Below are 19,800 nucleotides of genomic sequence, written 5' to 3' on the forward strand. Positions count from 1 at the left end.
TTTATTTTTTGAGAGAAAGAGAGAGTGTGTGAACAGGGGAGGGGCAGAGAGAGAGGGTGACAGAGGATCCAAGCAGGCTCTGGCGGACAGCAGTATAATTTTTAACTCCCCAAAAACTTAACTATTAATTGCCTACTGTTGATCAGAAGCCTTACCCATAAGGTAAACACATGTATGTGTATTATGTACTATATTAAAAGTAAACTAGAGGGGCACCTGGGTGGCTCAGTCAGATAAGCGTCCGACTTCATCTCAGGTCGGTCCCTGCAGTCAAGCCCCGCATCTGGCTCTGTGCTGACAGCTGGGAGCCTAGAGCCTGCTTCAGATTCTGTGTCTCCCTCTCTCTCTGACCCTCCCCCACCTCTCTTGCAAAAATAAACATTGAAACGAGAAAAGTAAGGTAGAGAAAAGAGGTTAAGAAAAATCATAGGGAAGAGAAAATACGTTAATAGGCCTGTAAAACAAATTTATGCGTAAATGGACCTACACAGTTCAAACCTGTGTTGTTCAAGGGTCAACTCTACCAGCCAATACATTCCTCCTCATATGGAATGTTTGTCATACTGTTATTAAAGGAGATCTTTTTTTCTAAATCTGATTAGCTCTACAGTTTAAATACAGGGTGAATTTTCTCAACTTTGTGCCCATTTTTTCACCTATAAAGTATTATAAACCCAGGATAAGAACTCGTGTGCCTGTGTGTGACTTTGTGTATATTTCTGTGCTTACGGTATACTCCTGTCTTCCCTCCAAATCTGGGTGATTTTGTTGGGAAAAGAAATAAGTACAAATTGAAAATGAAGTTTATATGAGAAGCTCTAGTGATACAAAGATATCAGTGGGCACACAGATACCATGCCCTAAAATAAAAAGGGGGTAACAGTAAGAATTATGAAGGTATAATAAATTATAAATAAATATACAAAGTTATAAATAAAGTATGTAAGTTATAATAAATTATAATAGGCCTGTCATTTATAAACTAATGCTAAAAGAACAGAAAAGATGGTGTTTAGGGATTAGCCTAAGATCCATCATAAAATATTAATTCATTTCTTTATTTTTTTAATTTTTTTTAATGTTTGTTTATTTTTTGGAAGAGAGACAGACAGAGTACGAGCAGGAGAGGGGCAGAGAGAGAGAGAGGGAGGGATACACAGAATCGGAAGCAGGATCCAGGCCCTGAGCTGTCAGCACAGAGCCCAACACGGGGCTCAAACCCATGAACCATGATATCATGACCTGAGCTAAAGTCAGACACTTATTCAGCTGAGCCACCCAGGCACCCCAATCCATTTCTTACTATGTGTCACTTTAACTTTGTTAGTATTATCTTTTAGAGACTTAAAAACATGGGTTTCTGTGTTTGAATCCTTAATAAACACTCAGATTTTTATTCCTGTATTAGTCTATAAATTTGGGATGAATAAGAATGGTTCTAACCCTGAAATTTTAATTCTACTTCATAAGTTAAAGATAACCTTTGGACGAGAATCCAGTAACATTCTCATTCAAACTGATCGAAAAACTAGGGAAGTAGAAAGGCAATTGGTTTGATAATTACATGGTAATCAACTCTCCACAAATGAAAAAGCTAAAAGCAAAAATGGTAAGGCATTGAAACAGAAGGCAGGGCATTTGCTTTTGACAAGGAAATGTGCTACAACTCAGAAGACGTGGTGACCAAGTTGTCTGCCATCAAGGCTGCTAGAGAGACCAAGCTGAGATATCATATTAAAACATTTGCATTTATATGATTTCCTACCAATTTCAAAAATACTTTCATATATTATTGTTTGCAATAGCTACTATAACAAAATGCCAAATACTTACTGGCTTAAACCAACCCAAATGTATTTATTCTCTTACCATCCTAGGGAACAGAACTCTGAAATGGATTTACAGGGCTGTACTCTTTCTGGAGTCTCTAAGGGAAAATCTTTTACCTTACCTTTTCTAGCTTCTACAGGCTGCCTGCATCCTTGGCTAATGGTTCTATTCCTCAGCTTCAAAGCCAGAAACGTTGAGCTGAAACTTCTCACATTTCCATCCCTCTAGTTCTCTCTTCTGCCTCCCAATTCCACTTACAGGAATGCTTATGGTTACCTTGGGACCACCTGAGTAACCCACAATCCTATTCGCATCTTAGGGTCAGCTGATTAGCAACATGAATTCCATCTGCAGCCTGATTACTCCTTTACCATGTAACATACTCACAGGTTTTAGGAATTAGGTAGGACATGGACATCTTTGGGGTAGGGAGACATTTTTCTGCATACCATAATATCTCACTGGTCCTCACTAAATAAATAAATAAATAAATAAATAAATAAATAAATAAATAAATAAATAAAGTCAGGGAGAATGTTTCGATGTTACAGTCTTGGAGAAATAAATTGACTTACCCAGGGTAACATGGAACAGTAAGGCAGGAAGTGTACCAGATTGGATATGTTGTTACAAATATTTCATTCTGTCTCTTCTACCAAAAGTAGGTGAGGATTCTAGCTTGTAAAACAGTTTTCACAACCAGCCAGTGGATGTGCTTCCAAAGTAGACCTCCAGGAGCCACAAAAATAAGGATATTTTCAAAGAAGGGCAATGAGGCTGTTTAACCAGTACTTAGGGCAGGACTCTTACATATCGAAATCAACTATGATCAGAACGGCTAAAGATGAAATTAGGTTTTGAAAGGGTTGGCAGGTAACTATTTCCAACCTAAATTTAGTTGTTTTTTGGGTTCTTTTGTTTTGTTTTGTTTTCGGTTTATTAATTTGACAGGGTGCGTGCACGTGCCTGCACAAGTGGGGACAAGACAGACGGAGGGGGAGAATCCCAAGCAGGCTCCACACTCCATGCTGGGCCCATCGCAGAGCTCAGCCTCACAAACCTCGAGATCATGACCTGAGCCAAAATCATGAGTTGGAAACTTAACCCACTGAGCCACCCAGGTGCCCAAACCTAAATTTACTTTTGACAAAATGTTTGAATATTATTATCTTGCTGAGTCTCACCTAGCCTTACTTTAAACTTTGGGGCGCCTGGGTGGCGCAGTCGGTTAAGCGTCCGACTTCAGCCAGGTCACGATCTCGCGGTCCGGGAGTTCGAGCCCCACGTCGGGCTCTGGGCTGATGGCTCGGAGCCTGGAGCCTGTTTCCGATTCTGTGTCTCCCTCTCTCTCTGCCCCTCCCCCGTTCATGCTCTGTCTTTCTCTGTCCCAAAAATAAAAAAAATTAAAAAACGTTGAAAAAAATAAACTTTGATTATAACAGTTTTATTAGAACTCTATTCTCAGAAAGTTTTCCTATATAGTGATCCCATCCTAATTGATTTTGTTTTGCATATGGTAATTTCTTAGTAAAGTTAACCTTCATATTTCCCTGTTATATTTTTAATGGCCTTTTATATTATCTGATATTATATTATTTGTATGTGTATTTGTCCTCCCCACCAGAAACAGCTCCATAGAGTTTGGTTGTTTTGTTAACTGATACATTTCCCTACCTAGAACAGTACATGGTATATATAATAGGTACTCAATATTTTTTAAATGAATGAGTGAGTGAATGAATGAATAAGAAAAGGAAGAAGAGTTGAAGAACATGTACATTTCTTAAGGGGATTGGTCTAGGTTCTCAGCTTTGATTCTGCTGGGTTAAGGAGTACACAGTCCAGTCTGACTTAACCCAAAGCTCAGTGTCTTTGTGGTATTTGGTTGTTACCTAAATTCCACTGATATCTACTTCAAAATTGTTTTCAGAAAGCAAACATTTTAGATTAATTTACTTCTTTCCACCCTAACTACTACCATTCCCCTTAAGCCTACAAACAGTAGATTGCACCTGATAAAACAGATGCTGTGCTCAAATCAAAACAAATGGAAAGTGCTGTGTATTTTGGCAACCTTCCTTTCTTCCTTTGCCTATTTTTAAAACAGAGCTTTCCTAGGATATAATTTCCTGTATAGTGTGGCTGATATGGCCTACTTAAAGTCTTTCAGCCTTGCAGTAATTGAAATGTAAACTTACTGAAGAATTAGTATGGTTTTGCAAATTTTTTTAGGTTTATACCATCTCGTGACTTGAAAATAGAGTGTTTATTTCCAAGTCGTGTGTAATTGCTGTAGCTTTTCTAGGAAACCGTGTTCTTATTCTAAGAATGTTGGAGAACGTGGCAATGAAAAGATTGGCTAACAGCACTTAAAAATCAAAATCAGACATTTGGTCTGATCACAGAGATTTACTGTGAGCAAGAACAAAGAACAGGGAAAATTCTGGGAGATTACTCTTTTAAAGGCTTAGAAATAGCCCTCTACGGATGCCTGGATGGCTCAGTCAGCTAAGAGTCTGACTTCAACACAGGTCATGATCTCATGGTTCGGGGTTCGAGCCCCACATCAGGCTCTGCACTGACAGTGCAGAGCCTACTTGGGATTCTCTCTCTCTTCCTCTCTCTCTGCTCCTCCCCCACTCACACATGCATTTTCTCTCTCAAGATAAATAAATAAACTCATTTAAAAAAAAAAAAGGACCTAGCCCTCTAAAACCCTATTGACTTGGTTTTGAAAGTGACCTAATTTTTCCTAAATACTTGGGTGATATAGCTTTATAGTTCTTGTCAATTGGTAAAATCTGAAGTTATTTACTAGTTTTAGAGTGGATATAGAAGAGAAAAAATGCAATAAAGTACTTTTTTTTTTTTATTGTCAAGAAGTGTTCCCCAGCCATCTTTTCATATTTTGGATTAAAAATACTCATTTGATTCAAGGGTTTTAATTTGGGAAGTGTAAAGGTTAACCCACTGATTGAGATGGAATTTTTGAAAATTAGTCTTGTTAGACCACATGTTTATTTGTTTCTTTTCCACTTTGATCTACTTTTAATTTAGTTTTTGTTTTTATCAAAGCTGTAATTATTTAAATTTTAAAAATCAAATAGTTTCTAAGGCTTATTATGAAAAGAACAATTCCCCACCTTCCCCATCCCCATTTCTCTCTAGAGGCAACTACTTTCAGCTCTTCTAGCTGAATCCTTTGGTATTTATTTCCATATCTAAATGACATGCTTATATTACCATTTCTTAATTTTTCAGATGGGCATTATCAGTTGACTTCTTGCTATTATTAAGGATGATTAATAGTAGTTATCACATATAATTAATACACATGCATATTTCCCTGTCCACTATAGCCTCCCAGGGTCATTACAGTGTAATTTGTATTGGATCAGTATTCAGTATTTGCATTATGTAGGCTAAGTTAGAAAGAAAGAAGCAATAGACTAAACAAATAAAGAACACAGCACCTGGAACCAGGCTGCCAGGGTTAACATCCCAGTCCTATCTGTTACTAGCTATGTCATTGTACAAGTTATCTGACTTTTCTGTGCCTCAGTTTCCTCATCTGTAACATGAGAACTGTTATAGTACTTACCTCCTCAGGTGGTGTTGAGAATTACATGAGTTAATGAACATAAAGCATTTAAATCAGTACCTGACATAGAATAGTACCTGTTGTGTAGGATTTTTCATGATAGAAACACTATTTGCATTTGGTCTCTGTGGTATCCTATCATTACCATTTTTTTTCCTGCACAGTGGTTTGTTTTCCCTGCTTGTTATTCATTGTCTTGTTTTCTGGTTTGTTGTTTGGTTGGTTGGTTTTTCACTTATGTGGGATTCTCTATTATTGCACATTTACACCTGAACTCTGCCGCAGTTGTGTGGATTTCTTCTCAGTGTGTTATCATCCAATGGATATTCCAGACTAGCTCTTGTTTTAGATCCTCAGATTTCTTAATCTCCTGTTTTCCTCCTTTTTAAGTTTACTTCCTCATTTTAATGAAGTACATCCTTCCGGAGAAGACTGTGTGAAAGACAAATTTTTTGAGATGCCAGATTGGAAATAATTTTCCTTCAGAATTTTGAAGACATTTCTCCATTGCCTTTTAGCCTGTAGTGTTGCTGTGGGGAGTCTGAAGCCATTCTGATTCTCACCGGCTTGTGGGATCTTTTCCATGTGTGGAAAATTTAGGTTTAAAATTTCATGATTATGTGCCTTGGTGTGAATCGATTGTGGTAGATTTTGCTAAATCCTCCCCTTTTAACTTGGGAAATCCTTTGTCCTTCAGCTCTGGGAAATTTGGTTAAAATTTATTTCTTTATCGATTTTCTCTGCTTTGTTTTCACTGTTTGTTCTGTCTGGGATTCCATTTATTCAGTTGTAAAGCTACTTGGACCGATTATCTAATTATCTGATCTTTTTTCTTCTTTTTCCTGTCACTTTTTCTTTTTGTTCTATTTTATGATGAGTTTCTCAATGTCATCTTCTAACCCTTTAGTTAATCTTTAATTTCTGTCTCTGTGTGTTTAACTTCTAAGAGCTCTTTTTATTTTCTGAATGTTCCTTTTCCTATAGTGTTCTATCCTTATGTTGTTTAAAATAGCTTCCTTTTTGTCTATGTATGTGAAAAATGGGGTTTTTTTTAGATACGTTCTTTCTGCATAGTCTCTCCTTTGACTTCTGGTTTTTGTTTGTTTGAGCCTCTGTCTCTCATGCATGATTTTCTCAAATGTTGGATAATATTTGGTCCTCCACTCACATTTGAGTATGATAATCAAAAGCTGGTTACAAGGCCTGCGCCCATGAAGAGGCTTGCTGAATGTCATCTTTACTGTAGGGTGATCTGACAAGGCAGCTGTATTTGTTCCCAGTGTTCCCAGTTGTACCACAAACCAAATGGCTTAAAAAAACAGAAATATATTGTCTCACAGTTCTAGAGGTTAGAAGTGCGTAATCAAGATGTGGACAGGGCCAATTCCTTCTGAAACCTGTTGAGGAAAATCCTTTTCTTCTTTCTTTTCTTTTCCTTTCTTTTCTTTTAAGTTTATTTAAATAATTTATTTTGGGAGGGGGAAGGGATAGAGAGAGAGGCAGAGAGAGAATCCCATGCAGGCTCTCTGTCAGCACAGAGCCCAACACAGGTCTTGAACTCACAAACTGCGAGATCATGACCTGGGCCGAAACCAAGAGTTGGATGTTTAACTGACTGAGCCCCCCAGGCACCCTGAGGAGAATCCTTTTTTGCCTGTTTGCAGCTTCTGGTGGTTGCCAGAAGTCCTTGGCATTCCTTACCTTCCAGGTGCAGCACTTTGGTCTCTGTCTCTGTTGTCACATGGCGTTTTCCTCTTGTGTCTGTGTATCAGTCTCTTCTCTCCTTCTTACAAGGAGCCAAGCATATTAGATTCAGGGCCCACTATACCCCAGCATGACTTCATCTTAACCAATTACATCTGCAGTGGCCCTATTTCCAAATGATGTCACATTTTGAGGTACTGGGGGTAAGAACTTTGTATTAGTCAGCCCAGGCTGCCATAACAAAATACCACACAGTGAGTAGCTTAAACAACACAAATTTATTTTCTCACAGTTGTGGAGGCTGAACGTCCAAGATTAGGGGGCCATCAGGGTTGATTTTGGGTACAGGCTCTTCCTGGCTTGTAGACAGCCATCTTCTCTCTGTGTCCTCACGTGGCCTTTTCTGGATGCCTGTGTTAAGAAAGCCCTGGTGAGTTCTTCCTTATAAGGACACCAGTTCTATCAAATTAGGGCCCCCTTATGACCTCATTTAATCTTAGTTACCTCCATAAAGGCCCTGTTTCCAAATACAGTCACCTTGGGGGTTATGGCTTCAACATATCAATTTGGGGGAATCACGGGTCAGTCCGTAAGAGACTTCAACATATGTTTCTGAGGGAGACACAGTTCAAACCATTACAACTGTTTCCTGGGAAAATGATCAGTGTCTGTATGTTTAGATATTTTCTCTCATGTCAGAGTCTTCAGACAAGATTCTTCCATTCTGAAAGGTACTTGGTTGCTAGCGTTCCGGTGAGAGACTAAGGGTTGGGGGCTCTCAATATTTAATTTATAAACTAGAACTTAATGCCTACTCTCAACTGTGCCAGAGATTTGCAAATCCAGAGGCCCTTTGACTCTTCCCAGAGAATCAGCCGCAAGCTTCCTGTGGGAGGAAGGAGGGGCATCGCCTGACCGCGAAAAGGGGAGGGCATCTGGAAGCCTACCTGCTCCTCAGGCAGACTTAACAGCCATACTTCCTGGCTTTTGCCCTCGTGACCAAGGATTGTGTCACCAGTTCTTGAGCCTTTGGGGAGCTCTGCGGTGTAAAGTTGGATTGCTTCTCCACTTTCCCACTGTCAGCTTAATATCCAATTTTCTCAGGCCTCCTAACTCAGGTGCTCCTCTTCCACTTCCTTCCTACCTCCCCACAATTCGGATTGCTGTCTTCTTTTCTTCATTCTTTTGGACTTGTCTTTTTTAAAAAATCACGTTTACTGTTGTTTTAGTGAGATTTGTGGTAAGGATGCAATTAAATGTATATGTGCAGTTTATCAATCTTTACCCAGATTCCCAAATTGACTGTGTGAGTAGAACACTTCTGGTTGAAATATACTGTGATATCAAATATAACTTATCATAAAATAAACCATTATTGTTGGTTTTTAAAATGTGCTCACATAGAAGACAGATTGAAAGTAGTAATAGATACCATTTGTTTTAGATCTTTGACAACAATTTTGAAGTTTAATTTTAACTGACATACAGGGAATCCATGTGTATCATGTCTTGAGTTATATGGTTTGTAAATCAAGTATTGATACATAAAAATCACAATTTTCACTTAGGACAGTTGAATAAAGTCACTTGGGACAATTTATTATCCTTTAATGAACTAAACCTACTTACTTTTACTTAAAGTAAAGCAGGTGACGAATATTGTTTTATAAACCTAATTCTTGATGTGCCAAGTTTACATATTGTATGTATAATACATATCAGTATATAACTTCACTGCTGAAGTAATTGATGCTGTTATAATTAAGTGACTTATACTCTTCCTTATGTTTTCTAGAAATGATTTCTTCATGATCATCTCATGACCATTACAGTGGATCCACTTTAGGAAACAAGTGTTAAATTTAAATAAGGTTATTTACTTGGGGAGGGTGTTTAATGAACACCTAGCACGGTTTTTTTCTGAAATTTTAGAATGTGAGGGGCGCCTGTGTGGCTCAGTTGGTTAAGCTCCAACTTCAGCTCAGGTCACGATCTCATGGTTAGTGAGTGAGCCCCGTGTCTGGCTCTGTGCTGACAGCTCAGAGCCTGGAGCCTGCTTCGGATTCTGTGTCTCCCGCTCTTTCTGCCCTTCCCCCAATTGTTGTTCTCTCAGTCTCTCTCTCTGCCTCTGTACCTCTCTCTCTCAGTAAGTAAATAAATAAACTTTTAAAATAAAATAAAATTTTAGAATGTGAATTAGAGCACCCCTTGACCTTGTATGAAGTAATTCAGAAGCATCCCCACAGTTTTCATGCTAAGATGCAGCCGGCCGACTGCAGCAGTCTTATCCTTTACTAACTTCCCGTGCAAATTCTTTGGAAAACATGCACAAAGGGAAGAAAAAAAAAACCACACAGTAACATTCAAACCTAAGAGGCTAACTCGGGCTTTTGCTAATGTCTAGGAAGAATTTTACCAACTGTGGTGCCAATGGAAATAGACTTTTTAAAAACAGGGACAGAAACCGTTGTTTCCATTAAAGGAAATGTTGTTAAGTAGTAAATTGGAGGGAGGCCTAGCCACCTCCACCCTAATCCCGTGATGGAACAGCTTAAAATCCGAAAAGCTACAGCAGCCAGAAAGGACTGCCACCACCCTCAGTGTGGGGAGAACGTGTTCAGAGGCTGCCAGTGTTCTGCTTCCCCCGCCCTTATCTACTCACACCCCATAACCTCTCTGCTGTGAAGAAACCTCCAGTAAGTTACAAAAAGAAGAAATAACAACTGAGTACAAGGGAAAATCAGAAGTGCGGTACTAGATGAATTCAAAAATAAAAATGACAGTAATTCATATTACAATTTATATTCTGAATCACTTTGAAAGCCTGTATTTTAGGGGCGCCTGGGTGGCTCAGTCAGTTAAGCGTCCAACTTCGCCTCGGGTCATGATCTCATGGTTCATGAGTTCAAGCCCCACATGGGGCTCACATCCCATTTCAGATCCTCTGTCCCCCCGTTCCCCCCAACCCTGCACTCTCTCTGCCCCTCCCATGCCCACACTCTTTCTCTTTTAAAAATAAACGTTTTTAAAAAAGGAAAGAGCCTATATTTTAAAAAGGAAGAAAATGAAACACTACACTCGCAAAGCAAGAAAAAATACCAAAATAAAAGAATCTGTAAAGGAAGTAGAACAAAGCAATAAAAAAGCAGAAATACAAATAAAAAACAAAATTGAGGGAATTAAAGGAAGAGTTGTTCCCTTAAGTAAGTCTAATAAGGTAAACACTTGAAATAGTTAAAGTAGGGAGAAGAATAGTAGAGGGATTGACACATGAGAAATCAGAAAAGATATAAGCAAGCAATGCTAAATTAAAATTTAAAAATAATAAACTACCTAAAAATTCTCATTTAAAATTTTTTATTGGTGCACCTGGGTGGCTCAGTTGGGTAAGCATCCAACTCTTGATTTCTCATGGTCATGAGATCAAGCCCCACGTTGGGCTCTGTGCTAGGTGTGGAACCTGCTTGAGATTCTCTCTTCCTCTCTCTGCCCCTCCCCTGCTCACGTATGCACGTGCACTCACTCTCTGTCTCTAAAACAAACCAAAAAAATGTTTAAAAATTTTATTAAATTTTATATTTTTATTAAAAATTTTTTATTTTTAGAAAATAGAATCTTCTCTGATAAAATATACCTAAGCGTTTGCTTTTTCAGCTAAAGTTGACAATATTTTTGCAGAGAAATTTTCCCTCTTACACAGCACCAGGATCTGCCTTTGATATGTTTAGATATGGACTTCGTCTTTCCATAATGTAATTTTAGAAATACAGTACTTTCCCGACCACAGGTGTAATAATGAGATTGTCAGCCAGATCACCACCACACTGTGAAAGGTCCTCCTAAAAATATAAAAGCTAGAACTGTTCCCTAAGATTTTAGCTAAGTTAGAAAAATAAAATCTTTCCCCAAACCTCATGTAATTTTAAAAGCTCATGAGAAATGTTACTTCAGAAATATAATAGAATTGTAAAAACATGAAGTTCTTTTAAAAGACTACAAAAAATTTAAAGTATATCTAATTATACAAATATATGAAATTTTGGGACATCTCAGTGGTTCAGTTGGTTAAGCATCTGACTTTGGCTCAGGTCATGATCTCATGGTTTGTGGGTTCGAGCCCTGTGTCAGGCTCTGTGCTGACAGCCCAGAGCCTGGAGCCTGCTTCAGATTCTGTGTCTCCCTCTCTCTCTAACCCCTCCCCTGATAATGCTCTGTCTCTCTCTCTCTCTCCTCTCTCTCTCCCTCTCTCAAAAATAAAAAAATTTTTTAAAAGTTCAAATATATGAAATTTTGCCTATCTTTTGGCTATCAGAATGAATATAGACTGATTCCTTTTCTTTTTTTTAAACCACAGATCCAAACTCTGTAGGTAACATGGGAAAGCAAACTTCAAAAGGTCTTGAAAAGTCACAAAAATAGACTGACTTGAGTAATTTTACTTTAAAATATTGTATTAACTTACGAAGGTTTCCAATAGACATCTTTTTTTAATGTTTTTATTAAAATTCCAGTTAATACACAGTGTACTATTAGCTGCAGGGAAATGATACAGTGATTTAGCACTTCCATACATCATCCAGTGCTCATCACAAGTGCCCTCCTGAATCACCCGTCCCCCACCCACCTCCTCTCTGGTAGCTATCAGTTTCTTCTCTATAGTTAAGAATCTGTTTCTTGGTTTGCCTCTCTCCTTTTTCCCCTATGCTCATTTGTTTTGTTTCTTAAATTCCACATATGTGTGAAATTCTATGGTATTTGTCTTTTTCTGCCGGACAGAAAAAGTCACAAAAATCGGTGGAGTTGAATAGTCTTATTTTAAAATATTACATTAACTTTGAAAGGTTTCCAAGAGGCATCTCTTATTTATCTTTTAGCTTTTTTTAAGTTCATTTATTTCTGGAAAGAGAGAGCAGGGGAGGGGCAGAGAGAGTGAATCCCAGGCAGGCTCTGCACCATTAGCACAGAGCCCAACTCAGTGCTCGAACCCGTGAACCGTGAGATCATGAAATGTGAGATCATGACCTGAGCCAAAACCAAGAGTCAGACACTTAACCAGCTGAGCCACCCAAGTACCCCTCAAAAGGCATCTTTTTTTTTAACTTTATTTTCTATTTTTTAAAATTTACCTCCAAATTAGTTAGCATATAGTGCAACAATGATTTCAGGAGGAGATTCCTTAGTGCCCTTTACCCATTTAGCCCATACCCCCTCCCACAACCCCTCCAGCAACCCTCAGTTTGTTCTCCATAGTTATGAGTGTCTTCTGTTTTGTCCCCCTCCCTGTTTTTATATTATTTTTGTTTCCCTTCACTTATGTTCATCTGTTTTGCCTCTTAAAGTCCTCATATGAGTGAAGTCATATGATAGTTGTCTTTCTCTGACTGACTAATTTCACTTAGCATAATACCCCTCCAGTTCCATCCATGTAGTTGCAAATGGCAAGATTTCATTCTTTTTGATTGCTGAGTAATACTCCATTATATATATATATATACCACATCTTCTTTATCCATTCATCCATCGATAGACCTTTGGGCTTTTTCCATACTTTGGCTATTGTTGATAGTGCTGCTGTAAACATGGGGGTGCATGTGTCCCTGCGAAACAGCACACCTGTATCCCTTGGATAAATGCCTAGTAATGCAATTGCTGGGTCGTAGGTAGTTCTATTTTTGGTTTTTTGAGGAACCTCCATACTGTTTTCCAGAGTGGCTGCACCAGCTTGCATTCCCACCAACAATGCAAAAGAGATCCTCTGTCTCCGTATCCTTGCCAACATCTGTTGTTGTCAGAAGGCATCTTTTAAATGAAGTTTTAACACTTCTGTTTTAGTATGGTATATCTTTTCTTACGATGATTGTCAAAATCAATTATTGGAGCTACCAAGAGAAGTTTCTGCCATTGATATGATGTTTGAATGTAATTTCAGCCTACTAACTCAACATTCTTACCTTTTCCCTGTAGGAGGCAGATTTAGATTTACTCTAAGAAAGAGAATCTAAGGGCACTTCCTTCTTGGGAGAGGGAGGAGTCTGCACCAAGTGGTCAGTGTCCAGATAACTCTGGGTTCTGGTGATGGGTAGACAACAGGGACATTCCTCACGGAACCTCTTCAGTGTAGAAGAGCCTGTAGGCTGCTCTGCCAGGAGAATTTACTCTAAGTTATAAACAGTGCCTCTGAGAGGTGGGCTAAAGGTTCAGCTTCTTCATTTTTTGAGCTTTCTCTTTAAATGATGGTGTACCTAAACAGTGTTATGAAAATAGGAGTACATTTTAACTGTCCACATTGAATAAATTATCACACAAAACTGAGTTCATCGTCTTTTCTCCAAACCCAAGACTCTTCTTACATTCTCTTCATGAATGACACCCACCTTCCCCTAGGTGACATTGTCAGAGAATTCTCCTGCTACAGCTCTTCTCCAACTTTAAGGCACATAGGAATCCCCCTGGGATCTTGTTGGACCGCAGATTCTGATCTAATAGGTCTGCCCTGGGCTTAAAATTCTGCATTTCTATCAGGCTTCCAGGTGATGCCAATACGACTTGTGTATATACCACAGTTCAAATAGCAAGACTTTGGGCACATTCTCATCTCTGATTACATATCAAAAACACTTTTGTCTTTTATTTTATTTTTTTTAATTTAAAGTGTTTTTTTTTTTTTAGAGAGTACAAGCAGAAGAGAGGGGCTGTCAGGGGGTGGGGGAGCAGGGAGAGAGAGAGAGAGACTAAGAGAGAGAGAGAGAAAGAGAGACAGAATCTTAAGCAGGCAGAGAGAGAGAATCTGAAGCAGGCTCTACACTCAGCACGGAGCCTGATGCAGGGGTCAGTCCCACAACCCTGGGATCTTGACCTGAGCCGAAATCAAGAGTCGGCCGCTCAACCAACTGAACCATCCAGGCACCCCAAAATCCTCTTGTCTTTTAAATTACTGTCTGCCCTCTCTCTGGGCATGGTAATGATGAGGCCTAGAACCTAAATAATTTTTTTTTTAATTCCCAAGGAATTTTTATCTACAACCAAGGTGAAAATAACTAAGAGGTATCTTATTGTGAAAAGTGAATAGTTACCACGTTGTACTTTTTTACTATAAGTTTATGTATGCATATGGACACTAAATAGCAAATAGTTTGTTTTAGAAACATCTGTATGTACATGGATTGATTAACAACTTGGAACATACTATAGAAAAATAATATTTTAACAAAATTAACCATACAATACAATTATCAGGGTGAGGATATTGAATTAGACTTTCTCCTCGTTTCCGTGTTGTAAGGCTGGCCATAAACAAAATTTTCTACATCAGTGAAATTTCTGTACCTTACTCCAGCCTCTTCATTCCTCCCACTGTGTTTACCTAGGTCCTTCATGCTGTCTTGCATTCTGGCACTGAGCCAGCCCTTTCTTACCCCAAGTATCCTGTGACCTGTCACTTGTCTCTCTACATTCATCCAAATGTGAACTTCGGTTCTCTAGGTAAGGTTGATTGCACATGTTTTTGAAGGAAAGTAATTTGATATCGTAGGTTCATTTTCAGTCATGACAGATTTATTCTTCCTGGGTTTTTTTTTCCTACCAGTCTTTGTTTCTCAAGAACACTGTGTTATCCCATGTGGTATAAAGGCTGGTTCTCACTCTTTGAATGATTATTGTACATTTAAAGTATACTGTCAGTGGGGCACCTGAGTGGTTCAGTTGGTTGAGTGTCTGACTCTTGATTTCGGCTCAGGGCATGATCTCACAGTTTGTGAGTTCAGGCCCCACATCCAGCTCTGTGCTGACAGCGTGGAGTCTGCTTGGGACCCTCTCTCTCCCTCTCTATCTGACCCTCCCCTGCTCACGCTCTCTCTCTCTCAAAAAATAAATAAACTTTAAAAATAAATAAAATATGCTGTTGAGCCTAGACTATAAAGCTACAAGTTGTATATAAAAGAGCATGTCTTACCTAAAGAATGAAAATCTTCATTTTCTAGCTCAGTCATCAACCTGTCTGTCACCTGGACAAAGGAGCATACCATTTAGTAGCTCGGTTTGTTCACTCATAGAAATAGTACAATGGAATTGTCTATGTGAAGGTAGATGGAATGGGGGTACCGAGGTGCCTAAGAAATGGAATACCTTGGGAATACCTCAAGTAGGAAACATGATAGGCCAAGACTTTGGAAACACTAAGGGAAAGAAGAAGGTAGAGTGACAATTTAGTGTTAAAATGAGCACATGTCACTCCTATCTGGATATGCTCTTTCCCATGCTAAAATCCTGAGAAATTCTGTGGTTCTGGTAGAAGGGAACTGTCTTTCTCAAAAATATTTATTATTCCAAATAAATCAATAATACTTTAAACAGCATAACAAAGCAAATTCTGAATTCTCAGCCAGTGTGGGTGGAGAGTTATTTTGGACCGAGAGGTCATTTCTTCCTCAAGTCTGCTCCCAGGAACAGTTCCCATAAGCAGATCCTGCTTTTTATGTCTTCTTTCCAACACTCCTTTTAAATTAATTATCAGTTAGTTTTTAAACATTTTTGCACTTTTGCGTTCTTTCATGTTCCTCAAACTGCTGAGGTCAGGGATGAGATACACTGGGCTTCTGTGATTCAAAATCACTGGGGAGGGGGCTCCTGGGTGGCTCAGCCGATTAAGCGTCCGACTTCAGCTCAGGTCATGATCTCATGGTTCATGAGTTTGAGCCCCGTGTCGGGCCCTGTGCTGTCAGCTCAGAGCCTACAGCCTGCTTCGGATTCTGTGTCTCCCTCTCTCTCTGCCCCTGTCCCGCTCATTGTCTGTCTGTCTGTCTGTCTGTCTCTGTCTGTCTCTCTCTCCCCCTCTCTGTCTCAAAAATAAATAAATATTAAATTTTTTTAAAACTCACTGGGGAGGACCAAAGCAGTGTCGTTGACAGAGCTTTCCCTTTCTAGTTACAGTCCTTCATACTTGAAGAATAATCTGTGAGCTCTTTGGCAGTGATGCCTGGAATCTGCAGGTAAACGATGTTGCAGCAACCTCAGCATCTGAAAGTATAACCCCCAAACATCTGAGTTTGGACAAGCTGTACAAAGTTAAGATAGTCTTAAGTGGGGCAGGGAGGGAGAAGTACCTCAGAGTTGAGGAAGCTCAAATCAATTCTAGCCTAATGTATTCACCCCGAGCACATGCCCCATCTTTTTAAAAAGAACTCTTTTCAGCCATGGTCTCTATGCACTTGGGATTGAACTTCAACTAGTTTATTTTCAAGCATGCTTCTAACTTGGCACAGCTGTGGGAAAAATCCCATAACTGAGCCATCTGGGTTGGATAAAAGAGGGAGTTTTTCTATTGATTTCTCACATTTTGTTCCTTTTTTGTTTTTAATGGGGGAAAATCATTATGAAATAACCAAATTATTGCATAATGTTAATGAAAGGGGAGAAATCTTTTCAACTCTACACTGTTTCTAAAGAATTCTATATTGGAAGTTCTCTCTGTTGTCTCTGAAATGTGGTATAGAATGAATGTTTTGGGTGAATTGACTTGAGTGAATAATAATGGTCAGAAAATAAAGTTCTCTTTGGGTGGTCTGAAATTCAGCAGTGTTTATTTCTTTTCAGACTCAGCAAAGATCCCCCCCCCCCCCAGGGAAGCATATTTTAGCATTTAATGATCTGGATTTACTTAGTGTGGTTATAATTGAAATCATTAGGCATATATAATTTTTCATTTTTTCATAAAGACCAGCATTAATTGCTTTATTACTCAAAGAATCTGAAGTTAAGAAATGTTGGAAAATTGTTTAATCTCTGATAACTTTGAGAACAACTTTGACAAAATAGACTATTTTAGATGTTAGAAACTGCTGTTTGCAGTCCAGAGTTACTTGTTTGAGTCTTGCATCAATTCAGACCTTAGAATTAAGAAACTTTTAAGTAAAAGTCTTCCTCCGTACTTGCTTCACCATGGGTACTGGGAACATGATGAGGAACAGGATGCTTTCTGTCCCTGTTAGTTGTTACAGTCAGAAGACAGGGGCAGATGTTATAGAAACCGTTGCTCAGATATGCTACAAAGAAAAAGTATGGTGCACAAAGATTGTATATGACCTTTAGAGGCGGCAGAGTTAGGGAAGGCTTTCCTTTAGAACTGAAGAAATTTCATTCACACAAAGCCAATATATAGTATATAATATAACATGAAATAGTAGTAGTTATATGGTAGATCAAACATTATGCTGGTAATCAACTATTTCTTATCTTCTTTTACTAATCCCTCCCATGAAAGCTTCTTGGCAGCAGGAACACCTTGACATCAGAGTTTATGCCTATTTCATGTCAGAGGGCTTTGTTTATAAAAGGCCCCGAGTAATATTTCTCATTAATATAGCACATAATTTTTCTTTCTATCATGCTAGTGTAATTTAGTAGTTGTATCATTTAACATACATTACTGTTAACATCATTGTTGTTATAATATCACATGGGTCCTAGCATAGAAAGAATAATTTATACAAAGATACAATTTAAGAAAAATATTTTGGGGCCACCTAGGTGGCTCAGTCGGTCGGGTGTCCAACTTTGGCTCAGGTCATGATCTCATGGTTTGTGAGTTCAGGCCCCAGCTCAGGCTCTGTGTTGACAGTTTAGAGCCTGGAGTCTGCTTCTGGATTCTGTGTCTCCCTCTCTCTCTTTGCCTCTCCCCCATTTGTGCCCTCTCTCTCTCAAAAATAAACATTAAAAAAATTGTTTAAGAAAAAATATTTTTTAATTAATATGCCATTTACTGCTATTGCCTTGACTCATAAATCTACAGCAAGATCCCTTCTCCCAGAACATTATGTCCCACTATATATTTGGAGCCTGTCCATCACTCTCAGTTTCTGTGATGGAAATGATGAGGATTGTTTTACAGTTGCTGTTGACTTTTTGTTTGCTTTATTTGGGCATTTAAATCAATTTCATTGTCTAAGAATGTAAATCATAAAAACTGGTTTCCTTTAAAAATGTTAAAAGATTATGAAATGAGGCCTACTTTTCTTTTGGCATCAAGGGTAGATAAATGCATACCTATTAAATGGAGCATGGTCTTTTGATAGTAAATTTAGCCTATGGGTATATTCATTTTACAGTGTTCACTCAGGCTTAAAATATCCTCTAATGCCTTTGAGAGAGTAAAGTGAAGAACGCCATCACGTGACTGTCTGGGTTTCTGAAATGCTAAAGCTTTGTATAAGCCTTATGGATTTTGAGTAATAATAAAGCAAGTGCTGGCTTGTTAAAAAAGATAATCTGATCCATCCACTATATAAACCAGAATGTAATTTTAGATACTATGGTTTTACATCACAGATGATTCCATAATCTCCAAAAGAACTTGCCCAATTATAAGAGTATATTTTCTTGGAATATAAATTCATTTTGATACTTAAATGATTTTAAGATTCCATTTGAGGAATCTTTTACTTACAAATATTGTATTTTCAATTAAAATATTCACATTTATCTAGTCGTGAAAAATATAGTGCATAAAGGGTTCCAAGATTTAAATATGACTGCCATTTCATTGTGACCGCTTTCAAAAGAAGTTGATTACCAAATAGTTAGGAAAAATGGAAGTTACAGTCTTGCGTATAGTTAGCCCAGTTTACTAATTCTTATACTAAATATTTTTGAGCATCTTTTTTGTGCCAGGTACCATAGTAGGCATCAGGTATATTCTTAAGAAACAAAACAAAGTTTGCAAAACAGACCATCGAACAACCTTTCTCATGTAGTATTCCCACTGACGTTTATGTGCTTAATTCTTTGGATATCTTGGCCTCCCGCTCAGAATATATCCACTTCAATCTTTGCGCAGATCTCTAACAACCTTCTGTGTCTGACTTACTGGTCTACTGGAAGTAGAAAGGGATTGCCGCTGAAGCCATACGTACTGACAGTGCAGGTGATAATGACCAAATTCACACAGACAGAGCCACATTTGGCAAGGGATCACAAAAATAATTTCAAGTAGTATTTCTCTGGCCCTGCTCCAATCTGCTGCATGAGAACATCAAACCTTCCTATCCTCCAGATCCTTCTGAGAGTCCCCTGAAGGTGTCCCAACCAGAATTTCTTAGCATGGCAGTCCTCTTCTCTGTTTTCAGGGCACTGTGGAGGTATCACCCATCACCACCACAGGGCATTAACCGTGCCGCGCATGGCAGCCGACGGCGCTGTGACCGATGCGAACCTCATGCTACTCTGGCCCTGCTTTCTCAGTCTCCACAGAGATTAGAGTTCAGCCTTTCATGTTAGGGTAGGCTCAGCTGCTATAATTGTAATGTGTAACAAAAATGCAACAGCTGAAGGAATATAGAAGTTTATTTCTCTCTCACATAACAGTCCACCTTAGGTGTTCATTTTGGCAACAAATCTTGTGCTGTCGTTCAAGAACTGGGGGGAGGGGGGCTCTGCCTGTCTTCAACACACAGCCTCCAAGGTTGCCCTGCTCTCTGCCCTTCCAGCCCACAGGAAAGGGGAAGAGCCTAGGGGGGAGATACCCCCACTTCTCAAAAGCCTCAGCTCACATTCGGTTGGAGAGAATTGGCCCCACCTCTCTGCAAAGGGCCGCTTCCCAGTCACATTTCTGCTATGACAGCAAGCTGTCACCTTCGTCTCCCTCTTGTTGCACTGTCCTAGACCTAGACCGC

The 19,800-nt window shown here is 38.9% G+C and overlaps 1 protein-coding gene across 1 annotated transcript in view; it reads left to right on the top strand.

The window, feature by feature from the left end:
• Window positions 1-19,800, top strand: part of REEP3 (receptor accessory protein 3) — a 100,202-nt gene that overhangs the window by 44,538 nt on the left and 35,864 nt on the right. The gene's annotated exons all lie outside the window — the stretch shown is intronic.

Source organism: Acinonyx jubatus, chromosome D2, assembly GCF_027475565.1.
Source record: "Acinonyx jubatus isolate Ajub_Pintada_27869175 chromosome D2, VMU_Ajub_asm_v1.0, whole genome shotgun sequence".
NCBI lineage: Eukaryota > Metazoa > Chordata > Mammalia > Carnivora > Felidae > Acinonyx > Acinonyx jubatus.